This window comes from Taudactylus pleione, unplaced genomic scaffold (genome assembly GCF_031769625.1).
Source record: "Taudactylus pleione unplaced genomic scaffold, aTauple2 ptg000977l, whole genome shotgun sequence".
NCBI lineage: Eukaryota > Metazoa > Chordata > Amphibia > Anura > Myobatrachidae > Taudactylus > Taudactylus pleione.
Genome location: NW_028285378.1, coordinates 4,629,885 through 4,655,927, shown reverse-complemented (window position 1 = coordinate 4,655,927; position 26,043 = coordinate 4,629,885). Strand labels below are relative to the sequence as shown.

Here is a 26,043-nt window from a genome sequence, read left to right as displayed (position 1 = left end):
CATAAAGGGTTTGGGTACAGGATCCCGGCAGTCACAATACCGACAGCAGCATCCCAACAGTCAGGATCCCGACCCAACTAGGTAAGTACCCTAGCCCTACCCCTCCCTCGCAGCCTAAGCCTAACCCTCCCCTCACTGCCAGAATAGTAACTACATCCCCCATAAAGTATTACTCAGTGAACATATAGGGATAGATGTACTAAGCCTTGGAAAGAGAAAGTAACAACTAATCATCTCCAAACTGTCATTTTTCAAACACAGCCTGTAAGATGACAGTTAGGAGCTGATAGGTTGGTACTTTATAATTATTATGGGGTATATGTACTAAGCCTTAAACAGAGATACAGTGCTCCCTTTAGTGATCACACAGTGCTCCCTTCAGTGACCATACAGCACCCTTCTAAGCGACTATACAGTTCTGCAACGTTTAGGAGCAGCCCAGGCAGAATCAGACCAAATTTGCTTTATTCCAGATAGGACAACTGAAGAATTGTTATAAGACTGAGGTGAATTCAACCGCAAGAATGTTGGTGGAGTTTAGTGTAGGTCATGTGTAACCAGTAGTCTCTTAGGTGATAGTTGGTTTGTCTATTGACAGCTTTTATATGCTAGGCTAAGGAATCTTTGTGACCAGCCGTTAGAAGGTTTAATAACCTCCACATTCCACTGACCAGTGACTCTTGCATATAAATGTAAAATAACGCAATGTCATGGGCTCAAAATTCTGTAGATTTGGCTCGGGATCCTTGGGTCAAACTGAAGTACAGGTGAGACGTGGAGGTTGCATATAACTCTTGCTCATGAGTCATGAGATGGTAAGGTGCACTAGTTACAAAAATAGGAACCACAGACCGGAGTTATGTGTGGATACGGACCTGGAACCGAGGAGAACAACCCACAGCCTTCTGGGTGGCACTCAGGCCAGTTCCGACAAAGTGGATCTCAGAACTCAGGCCAGGAATCGAAGTCTTATGTATGCAGAGCCAAGCTTGAAGAAGCAAGTACTCTGTCACTGCTCTGACGCAAGACCTGGAAGTGGAACCTGGATAGGAATACAGGCACTGAGGTAACAGGATAAGAAATACAGATCTGCACACCTTCCTCAGCGCCAGCCCCAGACATCAACACAGCAGAGGGAAACCAATATTCAGTCAGCACAGTAATGTAACCGCTAACCTAAGACAGACCTGCAGAGAGCTGAGTGGAACAACGGAGTACTGAATAACGCTTGTAGGCAATGTCCTAATAGTACAGCAGCTGGATGACACAGATGCTAGGAGAACTTCCACAGTGACTGATGCTTGGCGGTAAAACACAGAAGTAGGTGGTAGTAAGCCGCAGAGGGCAACGCTGGCATTGTGTAACAGAGTCCTTTTGAAATAACGTATGAAGCAGAGGCACCTAGAGGCTGTAGAGCTAGCAACCCGGCAAATAATGTAGTCCACTGAGAAATAGATAGTAGTTCACAGAGAACACGGAAAACAGAAGACAAGAGTACTGAGACTTGACACTTAACTATCCTGGAAGCAATTAAGTTGTTCAGGCAATGTGCTGACTCCAGGTGCAGGTTTAAATAGCAGACAGTCTAGCCTAATTGGAGCAGAGGATCAGGTGAGCGTAGCTGAGCTGCTCCGGTGAATCACCTAACAGGGTCCATTATGGCTGCATGCGTTCCTGCTGGTTTGTTTATCTTTGGGAATCACGTAAGGTCCAAGGGACACAGAGAAATGTGACTGACAGACTTGTAACAGATGCCAAGACCCCAATGTGCAACACACAAATGATGCGAGTCAGCGACACCATATACGACCTAGGGTCTACATGATCCCCGAAGGATTCTTTATACAGAGCAATGGTCTAAGTTCTTTATCATATCCAATTAGCCATCTGCCATCCTTCAATACAAAAGCCACTTACTCCTACTTTACATCCCATCACCACTGTAGCAACTGACACACCCATCACTAGAAACAGTCTGCCTGTGATTACAGGATGGATGAGTGACAAGTCTACATGGAGTGGCACACATGCTCCCTATATATACCCCCACAGCACTGTCAGGAACCAGAAGTTGTAATACGGTTCTTAAACACTCCATCCCACAATTAAGGAGGTGCAATAAATAATTAAACAGTTGGTAGTAGGAAAGTGCCGGCACTGTTACATGTTTGAGTGGTTCCATTATATCGTGTTCGGTTTTGGTTTTTCTGTTTGGCTCCTCAGCCTAAAAGCTTACTGAAATTAAGCTGCCTCCATTGCAGCCTGAGCCGCACAAGGCAATGTGCTTTAACTATGGGGATGATAAAACCTCATTATTTATAACAACATGTCAGGCTGCAGTATCACTGATTATAGCATTGCACACAGTTGATCTTTTTCAAAGGACACAGACGTGTCTTTTGGTGGTCACCCACCTGTGACTTTATGCAAATCGCGCTACAAAGTCCTTCCCTGGTGTACATGTGTGTATGAATGTGCAGGGACTGAGATGCCCATTTTGAGCGTCTGTAGTTGCTGTAATACCGCAAAGTGAGTCTTTTGACGCCACCATTGGTTGCACCATCAAAATTTGCATCAGCCCAATGGCCTTCAAAGTGAACAATTGAAGGTCTATTTAATCAAACACTTCAGCAACACGCCCTCGACACCCAGTGAATCTGTTTAACCACCTCCCAGTCACCGGCCAGCACTTTTTGAAGACATTTCGGATACCGTGTGTCTCTATCACAACAGTGCCTTTTGGCGTACACACTGTGTAACATGTGCCGTACAGTGATATTCACACACGCGCAGTAGCAAAAAAAAAAAAACTCAACTATGTAAACATCGGCATTATGTGCGGCTTCGAATCAAGCCATGCGAGGCATACAACAAAGTTAGTCACTAATTCCTAGTGGCTGCATTGTCATCAAAATTGTTTCATATTGTAAAATGGCAGCTTCCACTGTGTTTTTTCCATAAAATAGCCAAACCACTGTTGCTTTTGATCCCAGATTGAAAAAAATCTAAATTGATACAATATACAGTATGGTATCACCATACTTGCTAGGACACAATTATAGTAAGGTAACTGCAATGCCCCATGTACTTTGCAAATGGCATTTTTTTTATTTTTTTTAGTTTTTTAGAAGTACGTTGCATGCTTCATCACATGCTTATCTGTGACATCTCCATAGTCAACTACAAAGCATATGGTCTCAGGGGTCTTAACTGCTGAACCTTCCGACAATGGGAGGCAGCTGTTCCTATGCTTTCTACTCACCATGTTATATAAATATCACCCAACGACAAGATGCAGCTTATATATTATGTTCTAAGTCTGTGATGGGATACAGACCGCTCGCTGGTGCTATTTATGACCACAGCAAAAGACACAGCTCCACGGTCATACATGCAGGACATCTGTGACAGAAGCTGAGTCACGGAGTCATCTGCATGAACGTCTCATCATTAGGTAACAAGATACTATGACCAGAGTTTACAACTTGGACAAAAGAGGATTCTCAGCACACTAACATCTGTCATCTGCTAAACTGGTTCCTTCCTAAGTGTTCATGGGACAATTGTTGTGGATGTCTAGAGACTGCAATTTCCAAAGCTGGATTTTAGGCTCTATATATTTGGCTGTACCTGTGGTGTATGCCAGCAGTTCTGGATACAAAGCTACAGAAACATAAAAAGAATGATTTGTAGGTCTCTGCCCATTGTTCCCGTTTTGTGGTTTGTTATTTTAATTGCTTCTTGCTTTAACAAGTAAGGAAGAAACAAAAGCCCCATATTAGTCAAGAACATGTCGAAAGACCACAGAGGCCCAGGCATAGTTCGAGGCCAGTAACCACAGATGGGCTATAAGATGATAAAGCGCAGACTTGGCCTAATGTCTTTTACAGGTGTATCCTTTATGATTACAAAAGTCATAAATGTATATAGTGCTTTATTTCTGCTGATCATCAGAATCCTATCAGTGCCGTAAAAGATTGATGCTTTTCCCAAAATAATAAATCAACAAAGTACAGTACCCTCAATTTGTTTCTATCAGATATAGAGGACTCTCAGTTGTGCCAATTTCAGGGGCTTAATTCTTTTATTTAATTATTCCAGAATAAGGACCTGACAGTGAGGTATATAATAGGTACTCAGGACCTCATTCAGAGTCGGTTGTAAGCGGACGCTCAGTCGTACCCAGCGATGTTCGCTAAACTGCGCATGCGTAAGATTCGCAATGCGCGTGCGCAAACTAGCTGTTGCGATCGGAAATTTCTCTCTCCTTGAACACGGCCAGGTCGTTAGTTTGAGTGACAGAATGAGCCGTTTGTGGGTGGTAACAGGGGAAGGTGCTTGTGAACTGGGGAGTGGAGATCCGAACGCAGGCGTGCCTGACGATGCGAACGGAGTTTAATGGGAGTGTATAATTAACTAAGTAGTGTCATGGCACATGTGACATGGGTAGTTTTTACACTGGCTAGATCGTAGTGCTTAAGAGAGGGTATGGTCAGCCTTAAGATCTGCGATCAGCTCTGATGGGTCCCGATTAATCGTTATAACCCCGGGGATGACGTGTCTTGCGATCGAGAAGGGGGAGTGTATTTAGTCTTACGGCCGCTTCTTACCCTCGCTCGTTCAGCTAACGATCCCATCCTAGCGACGCAACTTGCGATCGCTTCATTTGCATATCCGGCCCCTTTCCCCTACGACCAACTCTGAATGAGGTCCTCAGTGTCTGAGATATAAGACGTGGAACTATCGCCAAGGTATAAACATCAATGTTTACAAAGACACGTAAAACTGACTTCCACATTTCATAAAAGAAATATGGAACTTACTTCTTCAAAAGAATATTTAAACCCAGCAATGTGTAATTAAGATAAATATTCATTACAGTAGAAAAAAAAAAACATAAAAGTGCATTATATTGCCCCTTTGTTGCTGCCTAGAGAATGCATACTGCAACAGTTATTATATAAACACTTTTTATATCAGAAACACAGCCACATACACATAGTAGCAAAGGGTCACGGAAATCTTAAGGTGCGTACACACTGGACGATTAAAGTGGACGACTGAACGATAACGATATCGTTGTCATTCACGATATCGTCCATTTTTTACACCAAAGCGATGAGCGATAACGACGATGTGCGTTCCCGCAGGTAGTTCGTCATTGTCGTTCATCGGTTAAACATGCAGGACAATCTGACGATATCGTCAGGTTGCTGCATGTTGGGGAATGGGGGAGAGAGCCGGGCGCTGAACGATATTGTTAATTATATCGTTCAGCGGGTGTGCTCAATGTCATGAACGACATTGAGCACACCCTGCCAGGGACACACTAGACGATATCGCTCAGGGAGCATATCGTTTAGTGTGTATGCTCCTTAAGTTGTAAAAATGAAGTTCAGGAGCAGAGAACAAGAAGCTGAAAATAGATAATTGTGTATGTCACATATAAATGTTACTTAGCTTACCAATCATTTTCTGGTCCACAGAGCATCACTTCATCTATTTATAATCAGGTTACTTTTATATACAAAAGGTTACACTAGCAACATAGAGATTAGTCACTGGGAGTCCTCTCTGGGACAATGCCTGATACCTACCTGTGATGTACATGAATGTGATACTGATTTCCAATCACCAAGTATTTACTAGGCTGTATCTTATCTCATCCATCATGTGATACTAGTATATGAGGCCTACTGAATTGGTACATATGACGGCATGATTGTGTAAAGCTGGGTACACACTAGAGCGATGTGCACCAAGACGATATGGCGGCCAACATATTTTATCCGTGGTACACATCAGAACGTGTAAGGATATCGTTCAGTTATCTGCGCAGCACGGCCGACTGGAAGATATGGCTAACGACTGTGGAAGCGCGCAGATTGGCGGTACACACGGAAGAATCTGGCCGATAGGTCGTTCTGTTTCGGCCAGAAACTACATATCTGGCCAATATCGCTCCAGTGTGTACCCAGCTAAAGTGTAAAAGAGCTAAAACATCAGAACATAATATAAAATGTTTAATACCAAGAAAAGATTGTTTCGCTAGGGAAACTGAAATGGAAGAGACAAGTTGTACGGAATAAATGGGTTTGGTATATTATAAAGCAACATTCTGAATGTCGACAGCACAATGTCAACATGCAGGATGTAGACCATGGCATGTAAAAAAAAAAAAAAAAAACTAATTGTAGTGCAGAGTACACAATAGGACAACAAATCTGCCATTCTGCCGATCTTCGGTCCTATCAGACGATTGGTACTGTAAGTGCATACACACTTACCAATCATCGGCCCGATGTGCCGTGCCCGATGTCACAACTGGACAGGCTTTTACATGTGCCCGCCCAGTTGTGATAACAGTGACCAGCGGCCTCTGCAGCAAGTGTACGGGCGGTCATCTGACCGCTTTTACACACAGCACGATGTGCCGATATATCTACAGATATATTGGCCATTGGCTGTTCTGTACAGCCGACGTGATAGGTCTGTGAATGACATATCACTGGTACACACCCACCAATTTGCCCATAATATATCGGCCAGTGTGTACCCAGCATTAGTCTAACTCTAAACCTAACCCTAGGCCAATATGCCATGGTGGATGTCGAGATTCTGAATTTGACGACATCCAGACCATGTCAAAACTATGCTGTTGACAGTCTGAAGGTTAACATAATACTGGAATAGACACATATTACTTATTTGTAACAACAGGAGTTGTGCCGCAGGCAGCTGTGTGTCTGGCGGCCAGCAGATAGCAGTGTCTCGGGTCCCCCGGGACTTGGCTGTCTTTGCAAGGTTCGGTTCGGAAAACTGTCACTTTTTAAACTCAGCCAATGTAATAAAGTCACAGAACATGCAAACTTGCATGTTTTTCAGACTTAAAAAACATTTAAACTCTCATCCAGGGGTTTTCTGTATTGAAAATACAACTTGATCAATATTATTCCTTCATCCACTCAGGGACACTGGAGTACATAGACCGTGGGGTATAGACGGTGCTGAATGGGAGCTGGCACTTTAAGAATTAAAAAGTGTGACCAGCTCCTCCCCCTCTATACCCCCCTACAAGCCTCAGTCTTAGCTTGTGCCTCGATGGGAGCTGATGTGTTTATTCACACTCTCCTCAAGGGGTTTATTTTACAGAAGCGCTGCTGCGCTGAAGATTTTACATTGAAAGGAACAGACAGGCAGCTGCACTGCCTGTCTGCACCGTTGGAAGCTGCCGGGGGGACCCACTCGCAACTGCATGCAGTTCGCCTGGGGTCCCCGACTACTAGTGACATCGGTCACCATAGGAGGTCCAACATGCCGCTACTTGCAGTGCGCATAGCAGACCTCTATTAGTCAGCCGCGCATCGGCAGCTACAGCAGCCATGTGAGTATACCCTGGCTCCCCGTCTAGCGGGGTAGCCAGGTTACAAGTGGCAAGAGTAGGAGCAGCAAGCACTCTCTATAAAGGAGGTCCCACATGCCGCTGCGTGCAGCGCGAATAGCGGACCTCCACTAGCAGTCCCAAGCATCCACTGTCAGTATGACCTGACTCCCCATCTAGCGGGGTAGCCAGGTTAACATAGAAAGCGGCATGTAGTGCAGTAAGTATGCTGAGAAGAGACAGCCAGCAGTAGGCTGACGCTGCTCTCTCTCTCTCTGTTACTGGTATAAGTACCAGCTATATCCTCTCCACTATAGACTGCTCCGATTAGCGGAGCAGCCAAGACTGCATGTGCCCATGTTACAAACACTAGCAGCAGAAGCTTGGGCGCCATAGCGAGGGGGCGGAGCCAAGCTCCGGTGTCCTGCTTCCTCCTCTCGGCCATCAGCGCTTCCCTCGGGGGTGTGGCGGTCATTAAGACACATGGTCTGTGGCTCAGCTGGACAAGCACATGTTCAGTCACCAGGAGGTCCCTGATACGAATCCAGGCTGGGACATACATATTGAATAATTAACAAGCAAGACCCCGGGTTCAGATCCCAATCAGGTCTTACGCCAGACTTTTATTTTCACTGGAAAGAGGCTTTACTTACTGCAATACTACTACAGGAAACTGACTGCCTACCTGAGACTGTAAGTAAGAGTTTAGGCTGGTCAGGAGAGCAATTAAGGCAAACATTGTTTAACTTATATGCCCAGTGTTTTATAGCACTGTTAGGAGCACTATTTGGACTCTCTCCTGCCTCTTTGTATGTCAGTTTTCTTCTTTTGACCTTGTTCACTACACTTTACAGTTGTCTGTGTGGGGTCTATATATATCATGACTAAATAGAACACTAAAGGTGTCCCAAAAGTTATTACATGCAAATAGTCTGAATTTACAAGGGCAGTCTAACTCCCTAGTGTGTGACACTCCTGTATATCAAGTCAGGAACGTCAGATCCACCGTCTTGTATGGCACAGGTTATCATCCCGGGTTCAGTACCGGGCATCTCCACGTTAACATGGATGGTGTGGTTGGCATTGCTGCTACACAGCAAGTTGCTTCAATTCACCAAAGTTAATTGTGTGAAGTTTGTTTATTCTTCATGTGATTTAAAAGCAGTACCTGATGTAAGTAAAATTTATGTCCCATCTTTCTGTTGTGCTGGAGAACCTTCAGAAAGACAGGGGGGCTCTCCAAGTCAACGGTCCTAAAAATATACAGAGGGGATCTCCATGGCACACGTGTGTTATAGTCGTTGCCCTTAGACCTCCAATGAAAGAAGGAGATTATACACTGTTTGCAGCACAGACACTCTGGCCCTATCTGTGCAGAGTTTGTGTGTTCTCCCTGTGCTTGCGTGGGTTTCCTCCGGAAATCCGGTCTGCCAGCTGTTGTATTTCTAAAGAATATATGACAAGCTTTTGCTTGGGGAACAGATGTCCCTGCGGTTATTATTTATTTATTTTTATCCTTTGCATCGGTAATCTGGTGAGGAGCTCGAGTGGCTCAACTGTTCAAGCAAGTACACCTGTGACAACAGTAGATACTCTCCTACAGTACTCTGTCTACAAAGCTACGCGACCAGCATCTGAGGACATGTTTTTCAAATAAAATGTTCTCAAGCCCATTTATATTCAGGTCTCTGCGTCCTGAGAGTTTATATTCTGTAAGCAATATCGTAGAAACTACAGATATCCCCTGAAGGGATGAGAGCCAGGGTTGCCTACCTTTAACATTCTCTTCCCGGGAGAAGCCCGGGTAAGAGATGCAGAAGGGGGCCGACAGGGGCGGGGCTTGACGATTCGCGTCATTAAGCCCCGCCCCCTCGCGGTAAAATTGCCGCGATTGGGCACAATTTACATAGAGGCGGGGCCAAATGCTGTGATTCATGCAGAATCACAGCTTAAGCCCCGCCCCTTCACAGAGACCCGCGATTGCCGCGGTTATTCTCCTAATTCTGCCCACTTCACTAGGAAGTGGGCAGAATGCAGGAGAAATGCCTACCCTTCCGGGGGTGCGGGGGGTTACCCGAAAAATCGGGAGCCTCCCGCGAAAACCGGGAGGGTAGGCATGTATGATGAGAGCGTGACGTCAAAAGTCGTTGCCAATATTTTCAGATCTGGCGTTGTTGGCGTGTAGGGCGCTGTAATTTAAACCATGACAGTTTGTAAGGAAGAGCAATGATTGAGAACTAGAAGGGTTTTCTCAAGTTAAGGGAGTTAAATTCTCTTATATTCTGTCTGCGACTCTCACTTAAAAAAAAAACGTGGCAGAGTTGCAACAGTGCTTGCTTCGGCAGCACATATACTAAATTGTAAAGATACATGGCCTTTGCGAAAGGATAACACGTAAATTCGTGCAGCGTTCCATATTTTAACAACGACAGGAATATAGTTTCAAGAAAAATATATCCTAGCTACAGTGGTAGTCCAGGTTCCCAGACATCAGAATGGACACAGTCTTTTCATGGGTCCGCAGCCTTACAACATGGTCAGACCTACTCCGAGCTTGTAAAATCTAAATTTTTCCCTAAGGTTTTTCTAGTTAAGATAGAGTCCCTTTAGTCGGGAATTGCGGAACTAAAGGATAGAGTGTCCCCTAGTGGATGAAGGAGAAAACAGTATTTTGGTACTTACCGCTAAATCCCTTTCTCCGATTCTATAGGGGACACTGGACGCCCACCCTGCGCTGTTCCTTCCTGCCAGGGTTGTGGTCATGATATATAACTATTAGAGAACTGTTTCTGGTTGTGTAACTGTTTTTCAACCTTCTCCTCTGTTCTGTGTGATTGCTTCGCCTCCTCCTCTTCCGTATATCTCAGCACCCCTCGGGCACAGTTTTCTAAGATTGAGGCTTGTAGGGGGGTATAGAAGGGGAGGAGCTAGTCACACTTTTTAATTCTTAAAGTGCCAGCTCCCATTCAGCACCGTCTATACCCCACTGTCTATGTACTCCAGTGTCCCCTATGGAATCGGAGAACGGGATCTATCGGTAAGTACCAAAATCCTGTTATTAGTGTGAGAATTTACTGCTAAACTCTCACATTTTCTAAACTCTCACCTTATTACATTTGGCCCTTGGAGAGAGATAAAGTGGACAGAGATAACCAATCAGCTGCTGACTGTAATTTTTTGCAGAATGTCTACTGATTGGTCCATTATCTCTCTCCACGGCTTAGTACAGCTACTCCTTGGAGAGAGATAAAGTGGAGAGAGAGATAAAGTACCAACCAATCAGCTCCTAACTTATTTTAAACACTGTGGGCGGGATGTATTAACACCAAAAATTAAGTCAAACCACCGAAACCGAATATCACCCTGTCAGTTGAGACTGTGAATAAGGCACGAACGGGGAGTAAAAACAATTGAATTCTCCCCTTATAAGCCGATTGGTTGCTTTGGGCAACCAAATACACTTCAGGGGCCACATATAGCGGCCCTATAACCTTCAAAAGGGCTGTACATTACTGTTATTTTTGATAGTAAGTTAAATTAACATTGCATTAACAATGCACCACCCGGCAAGAAACAGCCTACCACCTGCACTTTGGGAGCCTGCAAGTGGGGACAGTATCTGGGAGCAGTATAAAAAGGACCAGATCCTACAGACTATGCAGCTTTTTCGTAATCAGACGACTGGACCTCTAATAAGAAGAGTATAATTAATATATAAAATGTTAATTCAAGTTTAAATCATTATAAGGTCAGGGTTTAAAAATTTTATTATTGCTATTATTAAGGCCCCCACCCGGCCACTTCTTGATGCCACCCGGCTGGAAACATTTTCTGGGGAGAACACTGCAGTGATATATGGGAATTACGATTTACGAGTCAATTTAGTACAAAAAAACAGTACTGAGGATCCTGTATGGCCTAACAAGGGAGAAGGTCCATGGGGGGGGATGTCACTGCGAGTTGCCGCACTGGGTGACACCAATTTTAGTGATATCCCTGCCACCCAACTCTAAATCAGTCCTTTTAAAAAACACTCCACACCCCCCCCCCCCACCACAGTGCAAACAAGGTACAAAACTCTACTTTTTTATGAGGCTCTGAGTACTATTCACGCTACACAGCTCCTTCTCAACAAGAACCTGTCCTAATGAAAGATACGTTACTACATCATAGTACTTCACCCATTAGAGAGGGGGGTGTGTGTACCACAAAGTGACACTACAGCCGGACTCTGGAATACCCTTATTTACTAGTAACACTCTCCTTAGCCTGATCCGCAGGGAAATTTATCCTGTGACACTTGTGAAAAGCCGCTATAACACCCTGGTTATAATAGTAATTCATATTTTTTCATCTGGACCTATTCTTTTAATATATGAACTCAGAATACATGCTCAACTGAGCAAAAATGCTTTAACACTCTAAAAATAAAACGCTGCAATATAAACTATAAATGCGGTTTCTTAAATTATAAATAATAGACTCTACAGAGAACATACACAATGTAAGCACAACACACCATGTGCCAATCAAAGCAGCTCTATTGCAGGATTCCATGCAGGATGTAATACTCATTACTGAACAAGCTGTAATTGGTTACTGTTCAACTGTACACGTCACATGTCATTTATAGTCTGTACAGATATCTTTACATAGACAAGGCCATGCTATTCAATATAACATCACCATTTACTGGACTATTGTTTTTCTAGTGCAGGACAAAATATTGCTACAGCAGTTTACAAAGTAATTAAGGATTAGAGGCCTTTAATTGATTACCAAGGGGTGCCTGGCTTTACACGATTTGCACTGTATAAACAGCCCCCACCAATTACATCCATGAATCCACTTCACAGAGAGAAAGCAGCTCTACAGTACACTGCTCCTCATCCTCCCCTTAATCAGTTACTGAACTGAATTTGCATCTTCCCTCTCATCTGATACAGGCCAAGCATAAAAGAGGGTTTCCACAGAGACAGCATCCACAGAGTGGAACATAAAATTGATGAATCAGTGTATCTTTGTTTATTATATCCTCTCTGTTGTGTAAATAAACCAGAGTATGTACAATGCAATCTTTAAACACTTAGCACCGTAAATCACAGATTACAGGAACATAGGGGTATATTTACTAAAGTGAGAGTTTTTAGAAGTGGAGATGTTGCCCATAGCAACCAATCAGATTCTAGCTATTATCTTCTAGATCTCACTTTAGTAAATATAACCCATAATCTGTTTCCAAATCATCTGTAAAAGTAACACCCCAACAGAGAAGGCAATGTCATTCTCTACATTTTTATATAATCTTAAGAATCAGCCATTTACTGATTATTCTTATCCAGAACCTCAAAAAAAATCAGCGCATGGGAAAAATATTAAAATCTTTAGCTAGGCATACTTGCCAGGAAGACGCACTTAACCACTTGCCCGACACGGTCGTATCAGATACGACCACAGCAGGCTGGGCTTTCCCTGACATGGTCGTCGTATCTGATACGACCAGTCAGAAAAGCCCACTAGGCGGCTGTGGGAAGCTAATCTTCTAACCTTCTGGTCCCTCTGCAAGCATGACTGCCTCTCCAGCATTTCCCGATCACTGCTGACCACAGTGATCGGGCCCCGTCGGCAATCCCCTCCCGGAGCACTGCCATTGAAGCAACAGCCACGGCTCATGTAGCCGCAGCTGTTGCTGTGACCCGATCACTTTGGCCAGCAGTGATCGGGGAGCCGGCCCCAGAAGCCGCGGCTCTGGTAGCCGCCGCTGCTGCTCTGTATCCAGCTAGCCAGCAGGAGATCCTCCCGCTGCAGCTCCGGCACTACAGTGCTGTGTGGTGGAGGAGCAGCGACTCTAGCTGCTGCTTCTTCTATGTACCCAAGGCAGCCCAGCAGCGCCCCGCACACTCCCTCCTCGGCCTCAGCTCCTCCTCCTCCCCCATGATGCCCGTTTTGATAAGGGCCACAATAGTTTATAAAATTTCTAGAAAAATGGTGCAATCTCATAGGACTCATTTAGCCCATATGGTGCCAGGGTGTTCAGGATATTCACTTTGAACACCATTTTTATAGAAATTTGTTTTTTAATGATTTCTTTCCTATTATTATATAGATGCATCTTAGATATAATGGTTTTTATTAGAATAGATTTTAATCTTCTTGGGTATAGCTGATTGAAGTTATAAACTCAATCGGAATCATTTTATATTTATTGTATTTATATATTTATATTGCATTTTTTGTACATTTTTATACATATTTACGCAGATGGTGTTCTGGTTCTGATGATGTACTTTTAGCTCGTACGATACAACCCATTGTACACTGACTAGTATTTATGTATGTGATGTTTATTTATTTCAGTACCTTAGTTCTTTATAACCACCATTTATGATGTTAATAAGACCTGGTACTTCGACAAAATGGCGCCTATATGTTTATTATTATAAACTATAACAAAATGGCCACAGCTGTTTTCCCCTAGTAACGCGAGGAACATTGGTCATTTAGCTAGTGCATCGCGGTTAAATGACCAGGTAAGGTGGAGGAACATGTCCCTCCAGCACAGCAGTCTCTTCCGGCACAGCGGAATCTCCATGAGAACACTTGCGGTGCCTGGTGATTCTCGTGCATGCGCGATGGTGTCCAGAATGGCGCCCGTAATCGGAATTCCGGCTTGAGCCCGATATGGGTAGTTGTAATTATTAGGTGGTTATATAAGGTGGTAAAACATCCTTCTGAACGTTAGCCTCCTGACGAAGTCCAATATAAATGATACAAGTGACGAAACGCGTTGAGGAAGTGGGGACCCCTGTCGTTTGATGTTGCAATTCTCTCAGATAAGCCTACCTTGAACTTTCTTTATGTAATTATGCATTTTTAAGTGTATGTTTTTTTGTTTGTGAATAAATTGTCTCTGGTGATACACTATGTGAGTGTTTCTTTCTCCCGGTATATATCTACGATTGGGGAGTAAAAAGAATCCAACCACCACAGGATTCAAGAGTGAAATACAGAGACTTGGCTGATTATCTAAATATCCGCTGTTATAAGAGCATTTTATGGCACGTATACTGAATATATATGGTGTGTGCCTTATTTGATAAACATTTCACGCTATGAGGCGCTTGTCTTTCATCTTTTGTTTTTCATAATCTCTGGGAACCATACAACGAGGATCCATTTGGAAACACTTGAGCTGCCACTGTTGACATCAGGATCATAGTAGAATATTATATTGAACTCTCTCAAATCTTAAAGAAAAGTCTGTTTGGTTAAGCGCTGTGACTAGTACCTTTCTGTTATATATATATATATATATATATATATACACACACACACACACACACACACATACAGTCAGGTGCATGAATATTGGGACTTGACAGAATTTTCATATTTTGGCCTCTATTCACCACCACAATGGCTTTGAAATGAAACAAACAAGATGTGATTTAACTGCAGACTTTCAGATTTTATTTGAGGGTAATTACATCCAAATCAGGTGAACGGTGTATGAATTACAACGGTTTCTATATGTGCTTCCCACTTTTTAAGGGGCCAAAAGTAATGGGACAAACTAAACAATCCTAAATCTAACTTTCACTTTTTAATACTTTGTTGCAAATCCTTTGCAGGCAATTACAGCCTGAAGTCTGGCACGCATAGACATCACCAGACGCTAGGTTTCATCCCTGGTGATGCTCTGCCAGGGCTCTACTGCAAATGTCTTCAGTTCCTGCTTGTTCTTGGGGCATTTCCCCTTCAGTTTTGTCTTCATCAAGTGAAATGCATGCTGAATCGGATTCAGGTCAGGGGATTGACTTGGCCATTGCATAACATTCCACTTTTTAGCCTTAAAAAACTCTTTGGTTGCTTTTGCAGTATGCTTCGGGTCATTGTCCATCTGCACTGTAAAGCGCCGTCCAATGAGTTCTGAAGCATTTGACTGAATATGAGCATATAATATTGCCCGAAACACTTCAGAATTCATTCTGCTGCTTTTGTCAGCAGTCACATCATCAATAAATACAAGGGAACCAGTTCCATTGGCAGCCATACATGCCCACACCATGACACTACCACCACCATATTCACTGATGAGGTGGTATGTTTTGGATCATGAGCAGTTCCTTTCCTTCTCCATACTCTTCTCTTCTAATCATCACTCTGGTACAAGTTGATCTTTGTCTCATCTGTCCATAGGATGTTGTTCCAGAACTGTAATGGCTTTTTTAGATGTTGTTTGGCAAACTCTAATCTGGTCTTCCTGTTTTTGTGGTTCACCAATGGCTTACATCTTGTGGTGAACCCTCTGTATTCACTCTTGTGAAGTCTTCTCATGATTGTTGACTTTGACACATATACACCTACCTCCTGGAGAGTGTTCTTGATTTGGCCAACTGTTGTGAAGGGGTTTTTCTTCACCAGGGAAATAATTATTTTGTCATCCACCACAGTTGTTTTCTGTGGTCTTCCGGGTCTTTTGGTATTGCTGAGCTCTCCGGTGCATTCTTTCTTTTTAAGAATGTTCCAAACAGTTGATTTGGCCACACCTAATGTTTTTGCTATCTCTCTGATGGGTTTGTTTTGATTTTTCAGTCTAATGATGGCTTGCTTCACTGATAGTGACAGCTCTTTGGATCTCATATTGAGAGTCGACAGCAACTGATTCCATATGCAAATGTCACACCTAGAATCAACTCCAGACCTTTTACCTGCTTAATTGATAATGAAATAACGAGGTAATAGCCCACACCTGTCCATGAAATAGCTTTTGAGTTGATAGTCCCATTACTTTTGGCCCCTTAAAAAGTGGGAGGCACATATAGAAACCGTTGTAATTCCTACACCGTTCACCTGATTTGGATGCAAGTACCCTCAAATTAAATCTGAAAGTCTGCAGTTAAGCACATCTTGTTTTTTTCATTTCAAAGCCATTGTGGTGGTGAATAGAGGCCAAAATATGAAAATTCTGTTAATGTCCCAATATTTATGCACCTGACTGTGTGTGTGTGTGTGTGTGTGTGTGTGTGTGTGTGTGTGTGTGTGTGTGTGTGTGTGTGTGTGTATATATATATATATATATATCAGAGCCTCTGATTAGGGATGGCAACCGACCATCGATGGTCTGACTGAAAACAAGTGCTATTTTTATGGTATACTGTGTTTGAAAAAATATATATATTTTTTTTCAAATAAAATAGTGAATAGTGGATAAGTTTAAAATTATGTTCTTGACCTAATTCAATCATAAAAGAAACAGACAATTTTGGAGCGGTTTTTGGAAAAAGAATTAGTCAGTTAAGTGGTTAAAGAAAGTAACATCATTGAGGTATGAGCTACTTTATGCCTCTCACCTCAGTGATATCGTAACTCTTCTACCATAACACAATTTCAGAAATACCAAACAGAAAACAACTACTTAAAAAATAAAAACATTCTCAAGCTCTGTAAATAGATAAAAAGAACATTTAATCAGTAAAGGTTGAGTCTCCAATATCCAAAATGCTTGGTAATTTGGATATCGATTCCGTATTTTGGAATATGTACATGCCATAATAAAATATCTTGGGAATGGGTCCCAAATCTAAACACAGAATGGATTTATGTTTCATATACACCTTATTTATACACACAGCCTGAAGGAAAATTTATAAAATATTTTTTGTAATTTTGTGACCTTAATAAAGTTTGTATACATTTAACCATCAAAAAACAATAATGCTGCAATAAAACACCGAAAATGGGCAAAAATAAGAGAATATAGTGCTAGAATAACAGTACTGGTAAAATCTATAATCTAGGATATAATCTATGTAAATTAATAGATGAGGATTAGGCAACGTGCCGCGCTAAGCAGTAATAGCCGACTACTAACCAATCATAAGGATGCAAAATGTCTGCTTAAAATATGTTAACATGAGATCTTCGTGACTTTTCCAAGGTCATAAAGACAGAGGCCCCGATTCAGAGCAGGACACTCGTAAAGATCGCTCGCTCTGAATCAGGGCATGGTTTTTTTTCATGGAGCAGCCTCCTGGCCGCTCGCATAGCTGTGGGTTGCCACCCACAGCTATAGCGAGCGGCCATGATGATGGTCAAGACCATCACGACCATCGGGCTTGTGACGAGACCCTTGTGGTAGGGTCTCGTGGCCGCAAGCCCCAGAGGGCTTTCGGCTCTGACAGAGCCCCCAAACGGCAGGCGTTCTCATGGGAACGCCTATGCTTGGGCAGCCACCCCCCTGGCCCGCCCACCAAAGGGGGCGAGCTGTCACTTAACATCGACAGCTCACCCCCATTGTTGCGAGACCCGGAGCAACGGAGTGCCCGTCACAATCCGGGTCTCACGCATGCGCACGACGGAGCCGGCTCCATCGTGCGCATGCGCTCTGGGCCACCATTAACCCGGTTGCGAGCGCTCAGCGCTTGCGACCGGGTCTGAATCAGGCCCAGAGATCCACAAACAGTATGAACATGCGTTGCGTAAAGAATGAGACTTCGGCCTTTTGGTCTATGCATGAGTTGCTGGAATTAGCGTGCACAACTTCATATATTTCCTCTAAAAGGCAAAGATTCACCTTCTTGAATAAATAAATTTTGTTAATATGGACAACCCATAAGTGGTGACTAAAAGCCAAGATGAATATATGATCGTCAAACATTATATTTACATGTTGTAAGCATCATTTTGTTTGTCTGTTCAGTTGTTTTCACTATGTACAATGATTATACACTCCTGCATAGATTGTAACGACAAACAAATTCTACCTCTACACACGTTTAGAAGTTATAAAACATTAAGGGGGGGGGATTCAATTCAGTGCGATGTTGAATAGATGCGGGAGGGAGCTCCCGAAGCTATTCAATACACTGCGCTGTTTGAGCGGACAAAGGATTTCTTCTCGAACCCCCCTGCGGATGCCAGGAGAAATCCGACAAAAGTGCCAGGCACGCAGCTGTTACTGCTTAGCGCGGCGCTAACAGCCGTGCGCCCGGCACTTTAGTCAGAGAATGCCGGTTCTCGCGCCTTAACCCCCTTGTTAAGTCGTGAGAACCGGCATTCTGCGACATAACAGCACACTGAATTGAATAGCTCCGGGAGCTCCCCCCCAGCGCTTTTCAATTCGCAATGTACTGAATTCCCCCCTAAGACGATCTGTGATGTAAATATGTCAGAGGGCTAAGGGATGCGATACTAGTCCAGTGAGCTCTATGGTGGAAGTTTGATAGGGCAACCCTAGCAAGGGGTGGATGTTCTGCACAGATATACGATGGTAATTGGATACAACATGGTAACTGGATCAGGAACAAAGCCTCTTGCTTTAGATTCAATATTTACATCGGTTTCAAGAATTATTCTAATGGAGCATACACATGGGACGATCAGACAACCATCAGATATCGTTGTCTGATCGTCCTGCATGTTCGATATCGAACATCCAGCACATGCACAAAACCATTATAACGACCCCACGATCAGCGACCGCGGGTCCCTATAGTAAACAGGCTAACCTAGTCAATATCGACCAAGTTGGCCTGCATGCACGGGCGATGGTCGATATCGATCTGTGCATCGATGGTCGTTTGGATGTTGGAGGGGCTTTAAAAAAAAAAAAAAAGAGCTATATATTGATCAAACAATATCGTTATTGTTTATATCGTCCTTTTTATCTGACAGTGTGTATGCACCATAAATATATTATAAAATAATAATTATGAAATAATCTTCTGCATGTAGCGAAAAATAAAGAATACAAAAGAACCAGTGGTCAGTAATAGACCAAACTGCGACGGCCAGGAAGACTCCATTTCCAGCAACCAAGGATGATCTTACTGCAAGTGACAGCACCCAAAAAATACTTGGCACAAAAGTTGCATGATCTTGCTTTGTTAACACAGAGCAAGGATCAAGAACAAGTGTAAAATATCCTGACTGTTAACATGACTCAGCTGTGATATGTTCTCAGAGTAGGACACATGGGTTATAATATGTACCCAATTCCCTGTGGTTGTCTCTCTCTACATTTAGCTTATTTAAGGAAGATAATTTCACCCCCTTTTTGCTGGATCTGTTGACACAGAGAGCTGCTGTTCTTTCTGTGTATGGTTAGTTAACTTGTAAGTAATGCTGGGTACACACTGGCAGATATATTGGCCAATCAGTTGATATCGCATTGGCTGTGCACAGCCAATGGCAGATACAGTCAGGTGTATAACTATTGGGACATTGACAGAATTTTCATATTTTGGCCTCTATTCACCACCACAATGGCTTTGAAATGAAACAAACAAGATGTGTTTTAACTGCAGACTTTCAGTTTTGTTTTCATCAAGTGAAATGCATGCTCAATTGAATTCAGGTCAGGGGATTGACTTGGCCATTGCATAACATTCCACTTTTTAGCTTTTGCAGTATGCTTCGGGTCATTGTCCATCTGCACTGTGAAGCGCCGTCCAATGAGTTCTGAAGTATTTGACTGAATATGAGCATATAATATTGCCCGAAACACTTCAGAATTCATTCTGCTGCTTTTGTCAGCAGTCACATCATCAATAAATACAAGGGAACCAGTTCCATTGGCAGCCATACATGCCCACGCCATGACACTACCACCACCATGCTTCACTGATAAGGTGGTATGTTTTGGATCATGAGCAGTTCCTTTCCTTCTCCATACTTTTCTCTTCCCATTATCACTCTGGTACAAGTTGATCTTTGTCTCATCTGTCCATAGGATGTTGTTCCAGAACTGTAATGGCTTTTTTAGATGTTGTTTGGCAAACTCTAATCTGGTCTTCCTGTTTTTGAGGCTCACCAATGGTTTACATCTTGTGGTGAACCCTCTATATTCACTCTTGTGAAGTCTTCTCTTGATTGTTGACTTTGACACATATACAACTACCTCCTGGAGAGTGTTCTTGATTTGGCCAACTGTTGTGAAGGGTTTTTTCTTCACCAATGAAATAATTCTTCTGTCATCCACCACAGTTGTTTTTCGTAGTCTTCCGGGTCTTTTGGTGTTGCTGAGCTCTCCGGAGCATTCTTTCTTTGTTCCAAACAGTTGATTTGGCCACACCTAATGTTTTTGCTATCTCTCTGATGGGTTTGTTTTGATTTTTCAGCCTAATGATGGATCTCATATTGAGAGTCGACAGCAACTGATTCCAAATGCAAATGTCACACCTAGAATCAACTCCAGACCTTTTACCTGCTTAATTGATAATGAAATATCGAGGGAATATCCCACACCTGTCCATGAAATAGCTTTTGAGTTGATAGTCCCATTACTTTTGGCCCCTTAAAAAGTGGGAAGCACATATAGAAACCGTTGTAATTCCTACACCGTTCACCTGAATTGGATGTAATTACCCTCAAATTAAATCTGAAAGTCTGCCGTTAAAGCACATCTTGTTTGTTTCATTTCAAAGCCATTGTGGTGGTGAATAGAGGCTAAAATATGAAATTCTGTCAATGTCCCAATATTTATGCACCTGACTGTATACTGTATATGCAGCACGTGCGTCACATCTCTCTGCAGCACGTGGGTCAAAGCCAATCAGCAGCCGCTACATGTAGAGTGGCCTCCAATTGGCTGGCGCACCATGAGAATTTCAGAAGATTTGCATCTTCTGTCATTCCGCGTTGTATAGGTATATATAACACAAACTTATACTTGTCAAAGCTGGTTCAGGTCACTCATTTTTTTTTTGTTTTGCCAAGACCCATTGGACACTGCTGGAGAAGGGGACAGAATCTATGCCAGGACATAGCTGAGTATTGTATTTTTTTCTATTTCTTTTTTTACAGGTAACCCATTGGATTTCTACCTGGAGAGGAGGGTGTGAATATGTGGAAGTACGCAAGTATGTGTGAGTCTGTTAAGTATGTAATAAAATTGTAACATCTACAGAGTGTGTGTCTTGTGGTTTTTTAAACTTTTTTTTTTTTTTTTTTTTTTACAGTTTGGGTACAGGTACTGGCACTTTTAGTTCCACAACTGCCAAAGGGCAGACACGCTGGCACCTGTAGTTCCACTGTAAAACACAATAGTTCACATTATAATTACCCCACTATTACCCCTGCACCCACCGGCCAAGGGTGCAGGGAAGAGCCCCGGGCTTCAGTGTAAGTCAGGGGTGCTCAGGAGAGGAGGGGGCCCCTGAGATCCCCGCCTGGTTATGTTTTTGAAGGGAAACTGCACGTCATTTTAAGTTTACATTTTTTTTATTATTTTTTTTTAAATGAACCCTCTCTTGATATTTACAGCCAGAAACATACACAGATTACACTGATCTGTGTATGTTTTGGCTAGACATGTTGCTCAGGAGGGGGTCTATTTGAAACTTCTTTCTGGACAAAGAGTTTGCTTTTATTATCACGATTTTTGGTAAATTCCCGTGTTGTATTCCTGAGTAGAGAAAGTACTGCCTTGTTCAGACGATGATGTATTCATTGCTATTTGTATTTTCGGTTGCATTTTAACTGTGAAATCGGCTGTGATTAACTGTAAAAATACGGGAAATACTCCCATTTTTTCCCACAGTAGATTCCAGTGTTTGAAAAAATTACCCAACACTCCCGTACAGCCAAAATCGGACCAATACAATTCTTAGTAAATTTACCCCTGAGAGTCTGGTGGAAGGAAACCAGGCCCTAGCAGATAATCTAAATGGTTATTTTTGCTCAGTATTCACTACAGGAGGAGAAGGGAAGGGGCCATAGTTAAGTTGCAAGGATATACATAATAATGAGGTAGATACAAGTATATTTACCAAGGAAAAAGTCCTAACAGAACTGACAAAACTGAAAGTGGATAAATCAATGGGGCCAGACGGTATACATCCAAGAATACTAAAAAAGCTTAAACAGGTTTTGGTAACACCCTTAACCAAATTTATTCAACCAGTCGCTAGCTACAGGAGTAATTCCAGAGGACTTGAATAGAGCGAATGTAGTCCCATTCTAAAAAGTGGAAGCAAGGAATAGTAAAGTAAGTACCTACCAGTGAGCCTTACATCAGTAGTAGGGAAAATAATGGAATCTCTACTAAAAGAATGAGTTGTGGAACAGCTCAAATCCAACAATTTACACAATCCCAAATAGCATGGGTTTACTAGGGGGAATGATGCCAAACAAATCTTGACTTTTTTGTCTGGGTAACTAAAGAAATAGATCAAGGGGGGGTGTAGATGTAGTTTATCTAGACTTTAGTAAGGCTTTTGACACGGTCCCATATCGCAGACTGATAAGTAAACTCGAAAACTTGGGATTGGATTCGAAAGATGGTTGAATGGATAAGAACTTGGTTGCAGAATAGGAAACAGAGTTGTAGTAAATGGAGTGCAAGTGTTACCAGTGGTGTACCCCAAGGTTCTTTACTTGAACCAGTGCTTATTAATATCTTTGTTAGTGACATTGCAAATGGTATTAAAGGGAAAGTATGCATTTTTGCAGATGACCCCAAAATATGCAACAGGGTAGACACACAAGGACCCCCATTTATTAATGATCGCTATTGCAATGCGATGTAGGCATGATATTACTGCCTATGATCGCATTGCAATATTGCATCATAGCGCCTGGATGTATCATCCGGCACATGCAGGGTCTCTGCGATGTGCCCAGAGAGCTGCCAGGGCAGCTGCCCATGCGCAGTCATGCTGACTTCACTCCGTTGGCTAATTATGCATGGTGTAGCCCACAGGCTACAGCGGCTAACGCCATCTTCAGATGGCGTTAGCTGCAGGCCAATATCATGTTGGTAAATTTGGCAGCATCGCACCCCTCATAGAAACCTATGGGGGATGCAGCTGCCTGCAGGAACCGAGCGATCACTGCAGTTATCTCCGATACCTGCTGTGGTCCCTCCTTCATACATACGGGAGAAACTTAATATTTGTGGTTAACCCCTGAAACGTGTGTTTTCAGGGATTATAGCTGAAATATATAATGTTAAATGGGCCCCCAGGAGGGGTAAAACAAATGATGGAGGATCTAGGTAGACCAGAGGAATGGTCAAGAACATGGCAACTACAGTTTAATGCTAAAAAAATGCCAAATCATGCACTTGGTTCTCAATAACACAAAAGTAAATCTAGTTTTAAAAGGTACTCTAATGGAAACTACAGGATGGAAGGTATCTAGGAATCACTATTCCAGGTGACTTAAAGGCAGGTAAGCATTGTAACAAAGCAATGAGAAAGGCAAGTCAGATTCTAGGTTGCATAGGGAGAGGAATCAGTAGCAGAAAGAAATAAGTAATAATGCCACTGTATAGGTCATTGGCACGGCCTGTTCTAGAATACGGTGTTCAGTTCTGGAGTCCACATCTTCAGGAATATATAAATACATTAGAGACTGTACAAAGAAGGGCAACTAAAATAAGGCATAGCCTACATCACTAAACTTACCAGGAAAGACGAGATCTTAAGATGTATAGTTTGTAGCAGAGAAGGGAAAGGGGGGACATGATGGAAACTTTTAAATATATCATGGGTTTTAACAAGGTGCAGGAGGGAGACATTCTTCAAAGGAAGAGAAGTACTAGAACACAAGGACATGCACTGAAACTGGAGGGAGGTAGGTTCAAAGGAAAGTTGAGGAAAAATTACTTCACGGGAAGGATAGTGGATAAAAAGAAAAGCCTCCCATCAGAAGTGGTAGAAGGCTAGTAGAGCACTTTAAACATGCTTGGGATAGGCATAAGAATATCCTTACAAAGTACTGAGGATCACATAGGGTTGAGATTACAAAATGGTAAAAAACAGAAGACCAGATGGGCCAAGTGGTTATTATCTGCCATCAACTTCTATGTTAGTACAACACAAACCTATAAAATATAGCAGTCCACAGGATCACACACACACCTACAACATATAGAAGACTCAAGTGTCACAAACATCTACAAAATATACCAGTCCCTAGTGTCCCACACACCTACTAAATACTTTGAATCCTCCAATAGTGTCAAATACACACACACCCACAATGTACTGGTAAGCTTGTATTAGTCTTCTGTATCACAACATACTGGTATGACACTAGTCCACAATGATAAACATAATACTGGTAATAAACACTGGTCCACAGAGTCACACACATAATATGATGGGAATATAAAATTGGTCTCCAGTGTCTCATGTAGAATAATCACATCTATAATAAATCGGCTATGGCAAGTCCTGAGATTGGCATGTAAAGCGCTCATCCCACTCCTTGCCAATGGCTGCCATACCACGTGAAGCAGAGTGAAGGGGTGAAGAGCTGGCTGAAAGATGTTACGGCAGGGGTAAGTGAAAGGCAGGGGGAGAAGAAACTCCTCAACCCAGTATACTAGTACACAACATACTAATAAAATACAGGAGTCTCACAAATACAACATACTGGTAAGACACACTCAGTGTTTCACACATATAACAGACATACACTTTGAAGATTCAACAGCAACCAGTGTCATACACAATATACTGGTACGACACAACTGACCCTGGGTGTCGCACACAATATACTGGTAACACCCACTGGCGCCTAATGTCACACAACAAACACTAGTAGGACACACTGGCCCTCGGTCTCATACACACATACACACACACACACAATATACTAGTAAAACACAATCGACCCTGGTGCCACACACAATATACTAATAAGACACACTGGCCCCTGGTTTCACATACACCCATCTAGAGGCTGCCAAGAGATGAAGCACATTAAGACTACAATGAAGTGGGTGGCATTTTGCAGGTGGCTGGCTACTTTAGAGCACTGGTTCTCAAAAGTACCTGAAGACTGCCTTAATATAGCAGGTATTCTAGTTTACAGGTAAAACAACCTGTTCAGCTAAAAGATATAAAAATCATGCACTGGACATTTGTAAGATAACATCACACAGGAACGGTCTAAGGGGCAGATTCAATCATTTGTATAACTACAGAAAGCAGATTCTACTCTCAGCTTATGGAGGTAAGAGCATAGGGCCTGATTCAGAGATGGACACTAATGCGATCACAGCTGCGATTTCGCATGGAATGCAGCTGCAAAAAATATGAGATATGGTAAGAACTTACCCTTGTTATCTCTATTTCTACGAAGTCCATAGGGTTCCACAGGATACCTTGGGGTATAGGTGTGACGTCAGTCGCTGGGCACCATAGAGTTAAGCTTTTCAGCCTCCCAGGATGCACTAGGGTCCCCCTCCTATACCCCGCCCCCGAGCCAAGGCACCTCAGTTAGTTATCAAGCCATAGGCCGTAGGAGGAGAAGGAAGAGAGAGAAAAAAGATCTGGACACATACAAGAATCACATTCTCACCAGAGGGAGACGGAAAACCGGTGACCAGAGCAAAGCCCATCTGCAGCACAGGTGCGACAGGGCGGGAGTCCTGTGGAACCCTATGGACTTCGTAGAAATAGAGATAACAAGGGTAAGTTCTTACCATATCTCATATTTTCTACTTCAGGGTCCATAGGGTATCCACAGGATACCTTGGGGATGTCCCAAAGCAGTATCCTTTAAGGGTGGGGACGCTCCTGTGCAGAAAGGAGAATCCGCCGCCCGAAGGAAGCATCCTGAGAGGCGAAGGTGTCAAACCTGTAATACCTCACGAAGGTATGGACAGAGGACCACGTAGCAGCCTTGCAGATCTGGACTGCAGAGGCACC

At 42.9% G+C, this 26,043-nt stretch overlaps 1 protein-coding gene and 1 pseudogene across 3 annotated transcripts in view; one reads left to right on the top strand and one right to left on the bottom strand.

Annotated features, from left to right (window-relative positions):
* Window positions 1-26,043, bottom strand: part of KALRN (kalirin RhoGEF kinase) — a 1,228,991-nt gene that overhangs the window by 1,185,802 nt on the left and 17,146 nt on the right. The gene's annotated exons all lie outside the window — the stretch shown is intronic.
* Window positions 9,711-9,803, top strand: LOC148454592 (U6 spliceosomal RNA; annotated as a pseudogene).